Raw genomic sequence first — 17389 nt, forward strand, 5'->3', positions numbered from 1 at the left:
CCCATTCCTCCCTGCAACCTAAGCAAGATGTTCCAAAACAAAAACTAGTTCAGTTACAAGCTGTCAGTACCAAAATTCTGGGGGAGGGGCAAGTGGAAAAATGGGTTTTGAAGCACCAAAAGGCAGGCAACAGAGATCAGAAGGGAAAGAGAAGACAAGCAGGTAAGCAGGATCCCAGTGCAGCCCGAGAGGGCTGGCTGTCTCCTTCGATGCTGAGTCTCAGACATAACTCTGAGCATCCCACAGCGCTGAAGGGATCTGGGGTGGCCTCAAGGTCTGAACAAGGCTTGCTCAGACCATTTGGAAATCGAAGTGCAGTTTAAACCTGTTATACTCATGCTAGAATTACTGCATCCAGAAGCTGAAGTGTATGGCTGCAGAGCCCCCTTTAGGAATCACCAGCCCAGGCACGGGGAGGCACGCAGACTGTTTGAGAGACCTTTCTTTCTTGTGCATGCCTCAAAACAAATAGCTCATCCCCTCTTTCTAGTGGTGAGGTAATGCTGAAAACAAAAAACGAACCCACTACACCTTCCTAGATGACGTTCAGAAAAATCATACACAGGGTGTTTGAAATAAAAACACCAGTAAATGAAAGTTCATAGCTTGCACTTGCTAACATATCACGACTCTAGGGCAAGATCACGCAGGTGTGCTGTGCAGACGTGTGTGCAGAGGGCAGGGATGTGATCAGTGAAGTGCAGTCGTTATCTTCAAGGATGACTTGCAGCTTTCGGGAAGGGGAAGTGCTTATCCTCCCTGACTAGCTGTGTGTGAACAGGGATGAGAAATGCTGTCACTTCACCACTAAATCCAAAACAACACATTCACCTTTAATCTACTGCATTTTAAAAAGCATTAGTCAGACTAGGCACATGACGCCGGTTACCCCAGAAGGAGCAGTAAGTAAAGCTTAGAGTCTCCTAAGCAGTTTATAGGCTATACGCTGTGCTTGAGTGCCTCCTCTAAGTAAAGTAAAAACCCACAAAGTCCTTCATCTCCGGCACCCTTGGGAGTGGCAGACCTGCTCAGCGGCCACGCAAGCAGCTGACGCAGGTCGCGAGGCCAGCGCCTGCAGCCCAGCGCAGAGGAGCAGCCCGCTGCCCACACAGCAGAGCAGGTGTCCCTGCAGCGGGGTCCCACCACCACCACGGCACGTTAACGCCTTCCTTGTCACGTTAACACCTTCCTTGTTGCGTGTTCTCTATCAGCATACGATGGATCACTGGCCTCCAGGACTACATGGCTGGCCTTATCCTGTGCACCGCAGTCACACTGGACTCCGTGGCTCGGTGTCCCTGGGATCAAGGATGTTTTTTATCTGGATGAGATCCCATGTAACTAGGCAGAAATACATGGTCATGAGAGCACAGGAGTGAAAATAAGCCTAATAGGAACTGGGGGAGCATTCCCAGCAAGGAACCAGCTCCTGCCCAGTGCCTCTGCTGGGGATGGCTGGACACAATTCTCTCTGCAGATCAGCGTTATTCATATGTAAATCAAAAGCTGGTTCAAAGACTTCTGTTGCATTCTTGATTCCCCCTGACTCTGGCTTTCAGTTTTCCCCATTATGCCAACAGCTTAGTCAGAAGTCTTTTAAATCACTGGAAACATCTCAATTATATAATTAACTAGAACGCGGATATCTACAAACTGCAACAAGGGGAAGACTTTGGCTGCCCAAGTCTGCAGTTACGGTGGAAGTTGCATGCCATTAATTTTTAGCTAAGGCTGATAAATAGATAAGAAGCAAAAACCAGCTGTTTTGTCTGCCTGTTCCTCCAAGGGCATGGTAGCCACAAACGCTGCGTTGTGCAACCACATGCACCCCATAGCCGTGTGGGGAGGCTTGGATCCCCTCTGTTAAGGGGAGGGGTCGCACAGGAGGTGGTTTCTGCATCCTTAGAGGCAACTTGGCAAGCACCAAAAATGCTTTGTTCCCTGGCCCAGGCTTTGCAGCAGTGCCCCATCACCTGATCCGCGTGAATAAGCCTTTTCCTACTTAAGCTTCACTCTCAGCTGATTGACCATGAACTGCTGAGCACTAAATGAAAGGGCAGCACTGGCGGATGCAGGAGAGTGAAGGAGGTAAGCAGTCACCAGCCAAGGGCAGCAAGCAGGAGAGCAGGGATTTATCTGCCTGGGGAGCAGAGACAAACATGGGGACAGCCATGAAGGCAGCGGGCAGGGGATGCTAAGTGCAGAGACAGGAGGTGGCAGTGCCACAAGATGCACGTAACCCTCAAGAGCAACATGCAGTGACAGTTGCTTCTGTAGATAGTGCCAGAACTTGTGGAAAGAAAATAAATTGAGCACATACTTCTTTAATTTAGACTAAACCTGAAAGAAACATAGGTCTGATTCTGAATTCTGGGACTTGAATCTCATGCAGAAGGGATAAGGTGTGGAGCAGCACTGCAAGCCCAGGTCCCCATTTCACCAGAAGAGTAGCTGGAGCATGCAGAGACTACAAATGGAATGGAAAAAGGAATAAAAGCAAAGGTAGCAATACATGACAGGTCAAAAAACATTTTGTTGTCACCTCTGGCAGTCCTCAGACCAACCAACACCTGGCAGTGGATATTAAACAGAAAAATTCAGTCAGCTATATGAAAAAAGCAGAAGGAAGGTTTTCTAACAGAAAAAAATGGGGTAAATAGTTACCTCAGGATGGCCCAAGATGAGTTAACTCTTTGCCTTGTTTTTTTTTTTTTTTTTTTTTTCCTTTTTTTTTTTTTTTTTTTTAAATAGGAAAACAATAATGGTGAATATGATTAGAAGGCAAAATAGATAAATACTTCAGTAGGATTTTTTTTTCAGCCTAGAAATGAGTAAAAAGCAGTTACACATAGTCAATTAGAGTGGACTGTCACATGAATCTGCAGAAATAGCTGAATTTGAGTACGTCTCTCAGGTCTGGGACATTGCTGTATGACTAGGGAAAAGCAAAATAATATCTGTACTTGAGAAGGGGAGAAGTGATGATGTAAACTCGAGGTCCAGTAGTCTAATTGCAGTAAAAAGCTAGGTCTTAAAAACAAATTTTCAAAGAGTAAGAGGCAATGCAAAATGCAACATTAAATATGGATTTTGCAAAGAGAAACATTGTCAGACTTTGTTCTTTCTTCCTTTGAAAGTCAAAGGAAGCCCCTCAGAGCTCATCTCTTCGGATTTCAGAGGAGCAGCTGAGGTGACATCAAAGGGAGATTAGCAAACTGAAGACACTTGAGCTAAAAGACGTGTTACAAAGTAGGAAGGAACCAGCTATGAGGGAGGCAATAAATACTAGTGGTGACAGAGGAAGGGTGAGCCTGAACAGGAATTAACAGCACTGGTCATTAAGGGTCTGCCACTGAGTTTCATATTTCCACACGGGGCTGGCACGTGAAGCAAAGGCAGCTCTTGCCACCTACTTGCAGGAGAGCTGCATAAACTCCAAGAGGCACAAAGCAGTAAATGGCTGGGTAGTTTAGGCTACAAAATTAAGACAGAGGAGACCTGGCTGCCCTCTAAAATAGACCAAAACACACACTCAGGAGAGAAAACTTATTTCAGCCACCGAGAGCAGCATGGTGAGGCTGAGCAGCAGGGGCTGGCTGGAGGATGCCAGCCCCAACCCCATCACCCATCAGGGCAGGGGGTGCCCTGGGAGCAGTGGCTGCTGAGGAATTTGGGAGCATTTCTGGCAGCATTAGCCACCGCTGGTGTTCTGACGCATCTGGGGCCATCTAGACAGGCTAATGACACAGACGTTGCTTCAAGGTGGTCAAAGCTCTTGGCTCATAAAGTAGTAGCTTGAGTTTCCTGCCTTTCATAAAAGTCAGGAGCCCTTCAGCATCCAGCTCATTCACAGAAGATAAAAATCTCTTGGCACAGGCTCCTTCCTCACTTGTAGGTTAACTTCATTGTTCAGCCTCTGCAGAACGCATAATACATCTCACCCCTGGTAATCTCCAGCAATTTTTTGACCGATCTGACTGGATACCAGCCAGGCAACACCAGTTACGGTGAGTGTGTGTGTGGGGGGTTCTTTATCTCTACACTCGTTTTTCACTCTAATTTCCACAACCAGCAACACATTGTGGGGATCACACAAACCCACCCTGTCATCCTGCCCCTTTAACCTCTACTCCTGATGCACCACTGAAGATGTTTCCCGAGTCTTGCAGCACTGAGGAGGTAAATGGCTTGTTCAGTAGGGTTGGCAGCAGCAACGGGACCCAAAGGAGTCATGGCTGGGTGCAGGAGATGGGATCAGCCACGTATCAGGGAAATGCTCCCAGTAACAAGTGTCTGTAAGTGCTGTAAGTACCCAAGCCCTCTGGTTGTCCTTTGGGATCATGCAGAACAGTGGTTACAGCCAGCATCAGGTGTGTCCTCCTGCTCTGCTAGATAATGGCACAACTCCAGTGAAGTCAGCGCAGTTCAAAGAAATTAAGAAGTGCAGTTTTAATTAAAATTATGAACTAATGAACCAGGTTCCCAAGGGACGTAGTAAAATATCTATCACTGAGCTTTCAGAGCCAGGCTAATTGCATAGCCAGAAAATTAACAACCCTTTGTCTGGAAAAGGCGTGGGAACTGTGCAGAGATCTCTGCACCTTCTTCAGAGACCAAACGTGTCGGTGTCTTTGTCCACCCGGTCCTTTCCTCATGGCTTGCTGTATTTGCCAGCTGCTCCCCATCACTATTTATATACAGTCATATAAACAGTCCACCCCCCATCCCCAAGCTGTATCCCCTTTGTAGCCATCGTCTTGTCTCCATGAGTCTGCAGAGCTCACACAAACCTGCTGCCCGCTAGCAGTGTAGTGCTCTGTGCCAAGCCAGTAACTAAAAAACCTTTTACTATTGTCGGTTAGCCTTACACAGAAGTGTGGTTACTCATGGATGTGCCTTTGCAATTCACAAATACAGCAAAAAACCTGAAAAGCACAGTCCAACAGAGGGCATCAATATGCAGAATGGGGATTTCTCTGAACTGGGGCTGTGTGGTGTGCACGCACAGGGCCCTGAGTGCCCATCTCTGCAGATACTCAAAGCAATACTCAAATGGGTGATTTTTTTAATTATTATTATTATTTTATTTTATTTTTTATTTTTTTTACCATCAACTCACCTATTTCTCCTCCAGAAATTTTTGTAAGGAGGGAAGTAGTTTAGGTGAATTTACATATGAAAACTCATTTTTAATAACTTCAAGACCTAGCCCCACTTCTCATTTATTTGTCTGAAGAAACTCCTTCGCAAAAATCAGTGCGACTCGGCTCTGGTCTGTAGCAGGCATGAGAAGGTAAGAGGTACAAACAGTTGGGATCCGAATCACTAAAAGCTTCCTACTAGAAATAAACTGAAAATGAGGACCTCAGAAACACATGCAGTAGCTTTCCTACCAGCTGACTTGTTAAAAGACAGAACAGGACCGCACCAGTTCACAGTGGAAAAAGTGTTAAAGTAGCACCTTTGAAAGTCCACTTCTTCATGCATTAATATTTGAAACACGAGACCCAATTTCCCAGCCACGGAAAAAAGGAAAAGAAGAAACTACACAGCTGTTAAAGCACAGGGAGCTGAAGGAGTTCATCACCTCTTAAGAGCAGTGCTTCTGAAGACCATCGCCGTCTCTGGAAGACAGCTGGAGACCAAGATAGAACACTGCAACTCGCACAGCCTGCCAGACTGATTCAGGTCAGCCCTTCAAGACATGGCTTCACTGCATAGCCCAGTCTAACCTGGTCTTTTTCATGCTAAAACATGATTCCCACATCCAAATGTGGCTCTGTGTGACAAACAGTACTAGTATGGATTGTATACCTGGATTTCTATAGCAATGTAATTTCTTTCCACCTCAGCTCACCTCAGGTTAGAGGAGCTTCCTTAAAGAGCAGCTGTGAGCAGTGCCCAGGCCCAGAAATGCCAGCTCTCTGCCCTGGAAGCCAGGCAGGGGACCAGCTGCTCCAGCACAACTCCGGTAAAGGACCCCCAGCATCATGCTCTTGAGTTAGGTCTGACCACCCTGTATCTCCTGAAGCCTTTGCTTTGCAGGTGAGAAGGATTTTCTGAATTGCTGGGGCTAGTGGAAAAAGTATGCTGGACTCTGCTGTCCTGAGCATGGAAAGGCTGCAGAAGGACCTGCTTTTAGAAGCATTCCTCTGGCATGGCTTTTCTCATGGAAAATGCCTTCATGTAATCCACAATATGGGCTTTCTTTTCTGGTTTATCTGGTCTGCCCAAGCCATGGCTTATAGTATGGGATTTGGGGTTTAAAAAAATAAAGTCAGCAAAAATTTACATACCAAACTGTGAGTGTTATTCATATTGAAATCTGTTTGTTGCTGTACCTGTGCACATGTGGGCAGATACTAACACACTCTGCCAGATAGTGATGCAGAGGAGCAGTGAACTGTGCTGTTTTTAAAGTTTCACAAAAATAAATCTTTACTGGAAAGTTGGATTAGGTTTGGACAGAACCTACAAAATAAGGCTTTCTCTCAGGCTGCTATTCTATTAGCTTTACTTTTGCCAACTTTGACTAAGGAAATGGTGCTGTTCTGTCTGCAGAGCTCTGCAGCACCCCAGGCATCCTGCTGTGCTGATGGATGGAGAGACCTTGTGGGCTACAGGTCTCACAAGCTGTCTGTACAGAGGTTGCAGATCCTGCAGGGGACAGCAGTCAGGCTATGTCCTGCTCCCCAGCAGTGCCCAGCACCACAGGGCTGCTCCTGCTGGCTGGGGCAGGAGGCTGTCAGCAGAGTATTTGGAGCCTGGCACCATGACTGGAGGTATTAATTCTAACTCCTGCCTGATGGTACTAGTTAAGTAGAAAGAAGCTTTGTGTGGGTGGTGAAAGAAAAAAGGGAGATTAAGGAGACAAGGATCAGAATCCGCAAATCACACAAAACCAGTTGTGTCAGGCAGGGGATAATTAACTTGCTCTTCTTCTAGACATGAAGACCTGGTGTTGATTTACAAACACCCTTTCTGACACCTGGTGAAACTGGACACCCTTGAGGATATTTTCTCTTGAATTTTTAGCTTTTTTAGTGCATAGTTTTCTCTTCACACTACAAACTGATGTGCATGCTACATCCAATACACATTCCAGCCTACTGGCAAAGACACAGACCCTTGGTGAGGACCATCACCTGGGAAAACCATTCAATACAGTTTTGGGTGCAGACATCAGCCCCACTGACAGCAAGGGGGAGTTCTCCTGAATTTCCCTTCCATGCATCTCCAAGGGCCTCTTATTTCTTCTTTACCACCTAGTTCTTTGCCTTGTTAGAACAAGACATTCAGAAGCTGGTGCTTACATCCCACACGAGGAAAGCGTCAGTGCAGGCTGTGAACTCACACAAATCACGCCTGCTCTTCATGGGCTTGGCCATGATCTGGCCACAAGCAGGCTGCATTCAGCTATTTTCTGCTACAGCCCTGAGTACAGTTCATTCTGCTAATCAAGTTGTAAAATAAGAAGTCAGCATTAAGAGGCAGAGGTCCCTGACCCAGACTTTACAAGCACAGGCATATCAGCAGCACCAGATCAGAGAGCACACCACCTGGCTGCAGCGTGCGAAGCCATCCTTCCAGGCAGCCTGACTCCTCCCAGACCAGCACAGCAAGAAAGCAGCAGCTTTGCTTTTCATACCTTTGACACGAGAATCAGTTTCTGCAGTGTTTATTTTCAAGATGTGTGGGAAGCCTGTAAGTGGCCCAGGCACGAATTGAGGCACAAAAGGAACGAGAGGTCTTTATTACCTGACCACTGTAGAAGTCAGCTAAAAATAAGATTCAGAGGACTTCACACTTTGTCCCGAGACCAGGGGTCAAAAGACTCAATGTATATTTTCACATGTCAGAGAGGACAGAACCATCCTGCATTTAGAGAGCCCAAGGACATTCAAAGTCTGCCGTTTTGAGCAGGAAGTTGTTCCAACGCAGAACAGACAGGCAGTTATTATTCTGTCTGCACAGGACTTATTGAGTAAACCCACGTCTGCAAACCATAACTTGAAATTTTTCCCTGTCATACAAAGTGCCAGACCACAGCTACATAAAATAGAGAAAACCCATTATAAGTGACCAAAGCCATTGGAAAACTGTGGAAATGTTGCCTCAGGCTGCAAGGCCCTTTCCTGTGGAAAGAAAATTTTGCAATTGTCTATTAATACTGTTTCTTTGCTGAGAAAGAGTGCTCATACACTGAGTTTCATCAAAAAGGGTTTTCATACAGGCTGTTCAAAACTCTGAATGAAAATGGAACAAGTTTCCTTCTTCATTATTCTGATTTATTCATTTCGCCCCCTCCTCTCCTACCTCATGCATCAGACATTGAAGAGAATGAGAACCCAGAGCACAGAAATAAATGCACAGGGACAAGCAGCCACATGGCATGGAGGCACCATCACTGGATTCTCCAGGTGGTAACAGATTTTTGGACTACCAGACGAAAGGAGATGCTAAAAGAATGCTTAAAAAATGAGTTTTTGTCACTGTTCCATCAGTAGTTCAGATTATTCTTTAGGCAAAGCAGCACTCAACATAATCAGTTTTTGTACTAAGCAAATGAAGGAGCAGAAGTCAGTGACTATATGAATAACAGTACTGAAAACTATGCAAAAAGGACAAAGTTTGAGCCTACGTAGAGCTTTACTCCCTCTCCCTCCCACGCAGAGTCACCTCCAGCAAGAATCGCCCCTCTCCTGCCTCAGAGGCCCCTCTGCAGCCAGCTGCCCCCCAAGGACTCTGCTGTTTGTACATTGATGTTTGTCAGCATGCATCTTTTGAACAAGAAGGAGCTGAGGTCTTTGAGCTGAATAATTTATGTGCTGACTTTTGCAATTAATTTTTCTGAGCATCATGCAACTGCAGGCTTACAGAGCTGTAAAAGCGTGGAAGCAACCAGATCTGGGGTTCAGGGTAAGCTCCAGGCTGATAAAGGAACAAGAGGTTTAATATGGAAAAAGGTTTTTCTAAAGTTCAAAGACATTGGTTTGGGCCCCTGTACAGCATGTGGGAGGAGACAAGCTCAGCTCACCTGCCTGACCCACACCTGAGCCCCATGCCCCCAGCACAGGGCTGGACATGGTCACCAACATCCCAGTACCCTTGGGATGAGAGGGGATCACTTTCTGAGGCAAGGCAGGCTTTTGGCAAAGTAACAGGAGCAGGGGAACATCAGAGCAGTGCAGGTGCAAGGAAAGCTCGCACGCAGCAGAACTACAGGCAGCTCCGGAGCACAGGGGATATTTGCAGCACCAAGAGTGTCTGAGCAGCTCTGGGCTGTACAGCCCAAGCAAAGAGAACTCAAAATAATGAGGAAAACCAGCTTGCTGGTAGGATGAGAGAAATCAGCACTGCCATTGCCAGCTGGTGGGGAGGGAGCCCTGCAGAGCTGCACAGCCCATGGCCAGGTGGAGAGGTGGAGCAGTGGGCAGTGCTGGGCTTGCAAGCAAGGTAATCAGTAATTAACACAGACATTTTTGGCCATGGAGGCAAATGAGATCAAGGAGAGAAGTGAGGCTGTGGTACAATGATGCTGGGAAGAGAACTAGAGATCTTCCAGACCCACAAGAAGGGTCTGGAAGCTTTAATTAGTCTCCTCTACAATGATGACACTAGATGTGGGGAAAGGCTACAGGGAGTGAATGTTTAGACAAGGAAACAAACACATTGGAGTAAAAGGAAAATTGAGAAGTTCAACGTGGTAAAAGAGGGGAGGCCAGGTAATGCCCATCCCAGAGAGCTGGAAGCCAGCACATGGCATCTCTAGACTGACAGCAAGGCCTTCCAGCAGAGCCATGAAATCACATCATATGGGCAGCTGGGGACTGGTTGTCCAGACCAGGCACAGGTAGATTCAGCTTTGAAGTCAAGGCTATGGTGAACAACCAGCTTCCAACACCCATGAAAAATTTGTGTTATCCTAACGTGTTCAAGATATGGGGCTGCATGGCTGGGGAGGAGGTGCTTCTTTCCCCCCTCTCTTTAATACCTCCCTAGAGACCCAGTGGTGTTGTTTCAGAATTCTTAAATCTGCTGAAGCAGGGAACAAGACCGGAGCTGAGTGTCTTTACCAGCCCCCAGGATGCAGGGAGAGGTGGCAAAGCAAGTAACAAGGTCTACAACCAACACACACATACAGGAGATCTGGGTTAGCACCGTTCAAAGGGCAACCTTGCTCAGGCTGCAGCAAAGCACTACTTCAGAGGTCAGAAACATTCACCGTTTCTCCCTGAGACAAAGATGTGGCAGTCCCAGCTCCTGCTATTGCACACCATGCTGCTGTCACCCCGTCACCACTCACCTGGGCAGCACCAGCTGGGGGTGCGGGTGGTCTCCCCAGCAGCCTCCCTTCTTCTCTGGGGAAAGGGAAGCTGGCAGCAGAGGGTGCTCATATACCAAGGGACACCTGAGCACCTGGGCTGGCATTGCCACAGGAACAAATTGGTATCATCTGGCCACAATCAAAACTCTGGCTTGTGATGCTATTTTTTGTTTGTTTGTTTGTTTTTCCCCTAAAAAAGGCTTCTCTCCATCCAAACTGTGGGTGTCCGCAGCAGCTTCCATACAGAACCAGCACAGGCTAGGCCCTACTGCTTGTGAAAGGGATTACATGCCACAGCTGTTTGAGACAAGTCAGACCTGACACTCCATGGGTGCTTTTGTCTTCCTGGTCAGAGGTGGCTGATTAGGATAACACTTACAAAGAGACTAAAGCCGTCTCTGCATCCTCAAAGATGCAGGTTCACAGAGTGCAAAGGGGTGCCGTGCAAAAATGGTGCAGGAAGCACCACCTGGTCTGCACCCGACAGGTGTCAGGTACGGAGAGCTCCATCCTCCCTGGAGTTCTGCACACAGAAAGCACAAAAACCCCATGCTTAGGGTGAGTCATTTATTACTGTTGCTGCAGAGTCCTAGACAAAACAGATGAAATCAGCTGGCCGTGGGCAGGCCGACAAAACATCTGTTTATAGCCATCCCACGTGCTAAAACGGCGCTGCCATGTTCTGAAATCTTAATGGGACAAAATGAGAGCAAAACCACACAGTGAGCAGTTAAACGGTGTTCTTATCTTATGCAGAAATTAAGATATAGCTATGGCTCTTGCTGTGTACAAGATGAGGCTCTTTGTAAGTAATTAAGGAAAACACTTGAATTAAAGAGCCTCATTGGTTTAAATTTTGAAATATTGTTGGACCAAAGGTTTCAGTGAGACAGCAGTGCTGGCTGCCTGCTCCCTCTGTGTTTCACCTCTGCTGGAGCTGAGGATGAGCCCCCTCCTTTACTTCCCACTTCATCAAACCATGGCCGAGGCGAAGCCGAGCTGGGCCGTGAGCGTGGCAGGGGCTCACTCAGTGTCAACCTGCTTGCCTTCCTCCCTGCCTCCCTCGGGGCTGTTCGGATTTGCTCAGGCAGCAAATGATTTTTATTCTCCTAAATTAAACCTCCTCCTTGAAGCTATCACAAGGGCAGCTGTGATCAAAGGCAAAGGGGAAAGCTGCTGGTGGAAACGGCCGTCAGCCGTTTGCAAGACCCGGGGATGGTGTAGACTGGGGTGAAGATGAGGAAGGCACCTTATCACCTCCTGTGGTCTATTGTTCAGGACTTCAAAGGGCCTGGGGCTCTGCAGCCGCTGCTAATAGCTGTTATCTTCTGGCAGCAGTAATTATGAGCTGAATGAGACTCGGAGACAGTGACTGTAAAGGGCCAATAAAGCAGCACCTTTTCTGGTTCATTTACTTGATTGCCCCTGCTTGCATTATATCCACCCCTCTAGGATGTGTCTTTTAATCCTCCAAGCTGATCTATCCACATGAATATTCACTGTCAATAGCACACTTATTACTGCTGCCTGAATATCCTGAAGCTGCTATCAATCCGTGCTTTAATCTTACATGCGGCTCCTAGGACTTCATCTACAATGCAAATGTTCAAGATGTAAAGTGTAAGGAACCAGGAGAAGAAAAAGTTAAGTCAGTAGATGCTGATGTAGTGGTTTGTGGTTCAGTTTCCTGTTAATTTTGACATTAGTGATATTGGAGTAGTAACTGATCTGGTAGCTTTTGTTGAAAGGCTGCACATTATTTATGCAGAAACCTGTAAACTTCACACCTATGTGCAGCAAAGGGGCACAGAAAGAGCCGCAATGAGTTGGAGCAGTGATGCATCTCCCCTGGGCATGCCAAGGGGAGAGGAAATGTCCAGGAGAGCTGGTGGAGATGTGTGTCCTCCCTGCATCTGGAGACACTTGGTGCTGGCATTGTGTTTGAATTTGTGACAGCCCGTTTTTGTCTTCCATGAATCCAGTGAATCATTTTTTGAACCCTTGTAAAATTTGGGCAGCTGCTATGCCACACAGCAGAGTTTCACAGCTCAGCTACGGATTTAGTGAACGAGCATCTCCTTACTTGTTGTGAACGGGCGCCTGCTAGTTTCACCTGATGCCCCCAAACCTCCTGTTAGAAGAGGCAGAGGATATTCATTCCCCATTCATCACAGCACGTAGGGTTTAGGAGAGTTCTCTAATACTCTCCCTGGGCCATTTATTTTCCCAGTCTGTAGCACTGTCCCAACCTAACAAGCCATTCCTTACTTGGGAGCCATTCAAAGCCCAGGTGACGGAAACAGCACACCTCTGCTCTCCTTGCAGTTCTGCGCTGCCCTTTTCAAGAAGCACAAGCAGCAGCGTGGCAGTCAGGCCGTGGGTCAGAGGTGGTTTCTGCCATGGCAGGCTGCACTGCCTGCCCCTACCCCTGCCCCACACCTCTTCCTGTGCATGGGATTCACAGCTGTGAGTCCATGTTTCTGCTGGACTGGTTAAAATACAGGGGAGGTTCAGTGCAGAAGGGAGGACTGAGCATGAACTGAACATGCAGCTGGCTTTTTGGTACAAACTACTGTACATACGCAGATTTGCTTTCCTGTTTTGTGTGCATGCCGATCCTTAACAGCTGAATCTCCTTTGCTGCTTGCTCACTGCTGCATTAGTACAACTCAGTGACTGCACCTTGTGCCAAATTAACCACTTTGTCAAGGTGATGCCGGTGCACGCCTTTAGGATGACTGGTGACATACAGATGCAGGAATTTGCTGATGTGGTCAGCACGGGTGGCTGGTGTGGCACTCCCAGGCTGCCAGAGCAGAGCTGCCTCACTGGATGGCTCCTGTGCCTGCACCCACTGAGCCAGCCCCTGTCCCCTGCACACTGAGCTGCTCCTGGGATGCACGGCACAACAAAAGCATCCTCAGGCAAGAGAAGGGCTGGCTGCTTCACAGGGAGCTGTGCTGGTGTTCAGGGTAGGCTGAGAAAACCAGAGGGTGTTCTCTGAAGCAGGGACTTCACTCATCACTGTTTTACACATTGCTTTGTTACACATATTTGTTCTTCCACAATGAAATGTCATAAAAGGGGCAAGAACCCTTTTATCACCAGCTGATGGGGAGAAACAATAGCTCTGCTCACTCTGTCACCACCCTGCAGAGGCTGAATCACCCTCACAAGGCAAATCATCCTCTTGCCTGTTGCTCAGCTCCTTCATCCCCGTGAATCATTGTGGAACAGGGTTGGGAGGGAACGGTGGATGCCACAGTGTCCCCTGTACCCAAACTGAACCCATTGCTGAGCTGCGGCTGGGATCGCCTGGGGGCAGGGGCAGTGAGGGAGCGGTGGGGCTGGGGGTGATGCATGGCATGGGGCTGGGTCTCAAACCTGTCTCAGGGGCTGGACCTCCCCTTTGTGAGCTCACCAGCCCTGAGATGGTGATACCCTGAGACACCACGGCCAGCCTCACACGTTGTCCCTGGGCACCTCCACGCGGTGCTGAGCAGCTGAAGAGCCGGGGGGCGGTGGCACACCCAGCACCCACTGTGTTGTAAAACACGGCTGCTGGTTTCTGGTTAAATGCACTCAAAACAGCTCAGTGGGGGAAAACATGTCTCAGGAAGAATGGTACCGTGTCTGCCAAGCAGGGCTGCTCTCACTGCAGCAGCGAGGCCTCTGTCCTTACTTGTCCATAGTGAAATGTGACATCAGGCCAGTGGCATGGAAATACTGCATGACCATGCTCAGACACAAAACATATCTTATGGGAGGGAAAAGACCGGTATGAGGGTAGCAAAGTTTCAGGATACAGCATCCAGCCTTTTGGAGTGTGCCAGAGGGCAGCTCCTCCTTCCCTGCTGCCAAAGTTCTGCTTTGCCGTTAGCAGGGGAGCCCTGAGACCAGGATGCTGCAGGGGCCGTGTGGGCACCCGATGGCCTTGGGGCTGAGCAGGAGGGCAACAGGGCATGGGGAGCAGGGCACGGCACAGCCCTCAGCCAAGCCACGTCAAGGGGCAGCAGCACCTCTGCTCCCTACCTGCCCTGAGGGCGCTCTGCCAGCAAAACCCTAAAGAAAAGCCCGTGGGCACTTCTCTGCTCGCTGGGCTCTGGCAGAAGGCAGTGCTGCTGCGCTGTAAATTGATTGCTGCTGCAAGGAGAAGGTCACAGCATCAGCTCGTTGCTAGCAGAAAAGTTCAAGCAATTAAGCTTTAAGCCACATTGAGGTATTGGCTGTGATTAGAAATGTCAGACAAATATTTCATGGCAATAAATAACAAATGAACACAGATTTTTAACAGGCTTTTCAAGCTTGGTGGAAAAGAAGGTCTTTTATTCATGTGTGTTTTTTTTCTTACAAACCTCCCCTCCGCATGGGCAGTCAGTAAATACTAGTGTGCAAGCCTTTGTTGGGAAGGAGACTCGCTTCATTTTGTGGCTCCTCTGTGTATGACATCCCCTTAGTTGTGGCTGTTTTGCTCAGAAACCACCCGATTTCCATACACGCCATGTAACACGAGGCACAGGAGCTTCAGTGTCAGGCCTGCCACCAGGCATGGCTGGTGCTGCAAGGGAAGGCTCAACAGCAAAGCCTGTGCTGGGCGAGCAAGGATCCCTATCACAGGGTGGCAAACATCACTGGAAAAGCCCAAAGCATGATCCAGCTACAAGGGCCAGCTGCTGAGAGCTGCGGGGCAGCCCCGTGCCCTCTCACAGCATTTTCCCAGGGGAGGGGAGAAGTCTCCCCAGCAGTCCCAGTAACGCTGCAACGCTCCTACAGGGAACAGCACGTCCCCCAGACCACCAGCCCCATTCCCTGTGAGGTTAGTGGCACTCACACCTGCTGGTGAATTGTGGAGCCCAGGAGAAATGTTCCCCCTCTGTAATTGTCTTCTCATTGTGTGGCAATGCCTGCTTACAAAGCTGACAGCCTTATCATCCAGCAGGTTTGCAGGGTCAGGACTAGAAAATGGGTATTTGCGGTCCTCCTGACCCTGAGCAGACTCATACCTTTCTGGATAGCCAACTTTACCCCGATAAATAACGGGCTTGCTCAGAGATGTTATAAAAAGGCTCCGTAAGCAAGCAGGAAAGGGAAGGCTGCTGCTGTACTGCAGGGCGGTGCCATCACAGGGCGGTGCTGGGCTGCAGGCTGGGGAGGTCAGCTGCACCCCCAGGTGCTTCCTATCGGGACGTGTTCCCCTAGCTGCTCACTGTCAGCTTTTCCAAGCTTTTTTTTCACACCAACAAATAACAAAATAGCGTACACAACAGACGGCTCCCACTGTTTCCACACCTCTGGAGGCTGGAGGGGCTTTGTCAGCCAGCGGAGGCTGGGGACAGCCATGGAGAAGGCAAGGCCGTGGTGAAGGCAGTGTGGGTCTGAGCTCGGCACAGCCCAGGGCCTGGGACATTCCTGGGCACCAAAGAGGAGGCAGAGGCGTGTAACCAGCCTTCCTCCGGCCACCTTGTGGCCTCTTTTCCCCAAAGAGGAGAAAAGACTTCAAAATAACGCTTGGGACTCCTGCCTGCTCCCTCATTTTGGGGCTCCTGAGCCTGCTCGGCACACATCCCGACTTCTCTGTGCCAGACGTGCTCCCTTGGCGAGGCAAGCTGACATTACCGGCTAACCACCCCAGCCCAGGGGCTGGAGCTCTAAGGAAAGCAAAGCCACCGAGCCTCCTGTGACTCACACTGAAATCACAAGCCGTCTGCATTTCCAGCCGGGCCTGTAATCAGCTGGGGCAGGGCCGATGGCTTTCAGGCAAGAGGGTGGAAGGAGCGGGCAGGCAGTGGGGTCACAGCCCCCCAGGGTGCAGGGAGCATCTCAAGGCAGCAACGCCTGCATTCTGCCCTGCCTGCTCGGGGGCTGCTGCTGTAGACATGTCAGCAGGTTTTGCCACCGACAGCACACACAGCAGCCCCAAAATTTGGTATTTTAAGGAATGTGGTGTTTTAAAAATTCTGCTGTGGGAGCGCGGTGCACACTGGTGTGGTTACAGCTCAAGGCACACTCAGCACCGCTCACCCGGCACGTGGACACGAGCTGGCTGAAAATCTGCTCTTGCCTGTTTGCTGCCTTCCCTTACAGAAATCCACCAAGATGGTTGCAATCACTTCAGGAATGCTGCTATCCACACAAAACCTCCCGGCTGCCCGCTGCTGCAGCACTGCAAGAGCTCCTGTGAACTCTCCCACTGCATTTCAGATCAAAGCCGGCCAGCTTGAGGCACTGCTGGGAGTGGGTTTTAAAGTGTTGCAGCTGAGTCCTAAAAAAAACCTCATCTGCTTTCATCCTTTCTGCAGCTTAACAGACATTTACAGGCCCCTGGGTAGTTTCTTGTGGATTTCTTTTCTCCCTGCTGTTTCAAACGGGGGTGAATCCTATTGAAAAGCACATTTCAAAGATCTCAGCCATCTCCTCCATCCTGTCTGCGTGGGCTGGGAGCGGTGGCTGGAGCTGTGCTCTCTGGGAGCACCGTGCGGGTGTGAGCTCAGCCTGCAGCCCCAGCTCCAGGCCCGGTCACACATCCTGCCTGTCGGAGGGCTGGCTACCAGCCGGGATGGGGATGTGCACATATTTTTTCCGTCTCTAGGAACAAGTTAGCGTGCCTGGATCATTTCTAAAGAAAGGTGACAGCAGTCAGAAAATGAATTCCTGCAGGGCACCAGCATCTCCCTGAAATGGGACAGAAACCACCCAGCATCATTGCTTGATGGCCACAGCAACCTGAGCCACAAAGAGCCTTTTGGGGTGGCCAGGACCAGCCCCACAGTGCTGGGTGCCAAAACACACTTGGGACTGTGTGGAAGGGGTGAGGGGCAGCTGCTCCGGGCCCCTGCAGCCCCTGGGCACCCCGGCCACATCTCTGTGTGCCCATGTCACCCCACAGCACCCTCTGGGTCTTCTGGGCAGCAGCCCAGCCTGCACAGAGCCAGGTGCCTCAGGCCCAAACCACTGCCAGGCCGAGGGAGGCCCCGGGGGCTGCTGGCACCTCCAGGGGGCATTTCCCTGGCAGCAAAGCGAAGCACAGGCTGGAGGAGAGGGATGCCCACCCCTAGATGCTCA

The 17389-nt window shown here is 49.4% G+C and overlaps 1 long non-coding RNA gene across 1 annotated transcript; it reads right to left on the reverse strand.

Moving 5' to 3' along the window:
- Nucleotides 1-617: 617 nt before the first annotated feature.
- Nucleotides 618-10356, reverse strand: LOC311441423. The gene is made up of 3 exons (XR_014695928.1): nucleotides 10307-10356; nucleotides 2543-2570; nucleotides 618-1341 (listed from the first exon to the last, which is right to left on the reverse strand). It is a non-coding gene; the product is annotated as an uncharacterized lncRNA (long non-coding RNA).
- Between the last annotated feature and the right edge of the window lie 7033 nt (nucleotides 10357-17389).

Source organism: Aythya ferina (assembly GCF_964211825.1).
Source record: "Aythya ferina genome assembly, chromosome: 9".
Classification (NCBI taxonomy): domain Eukaryota; kingdom Metazoa; phylum Chordata; class Aves; order Anseriformes; family Anatidae; genus Aythya; species Aythya ferina.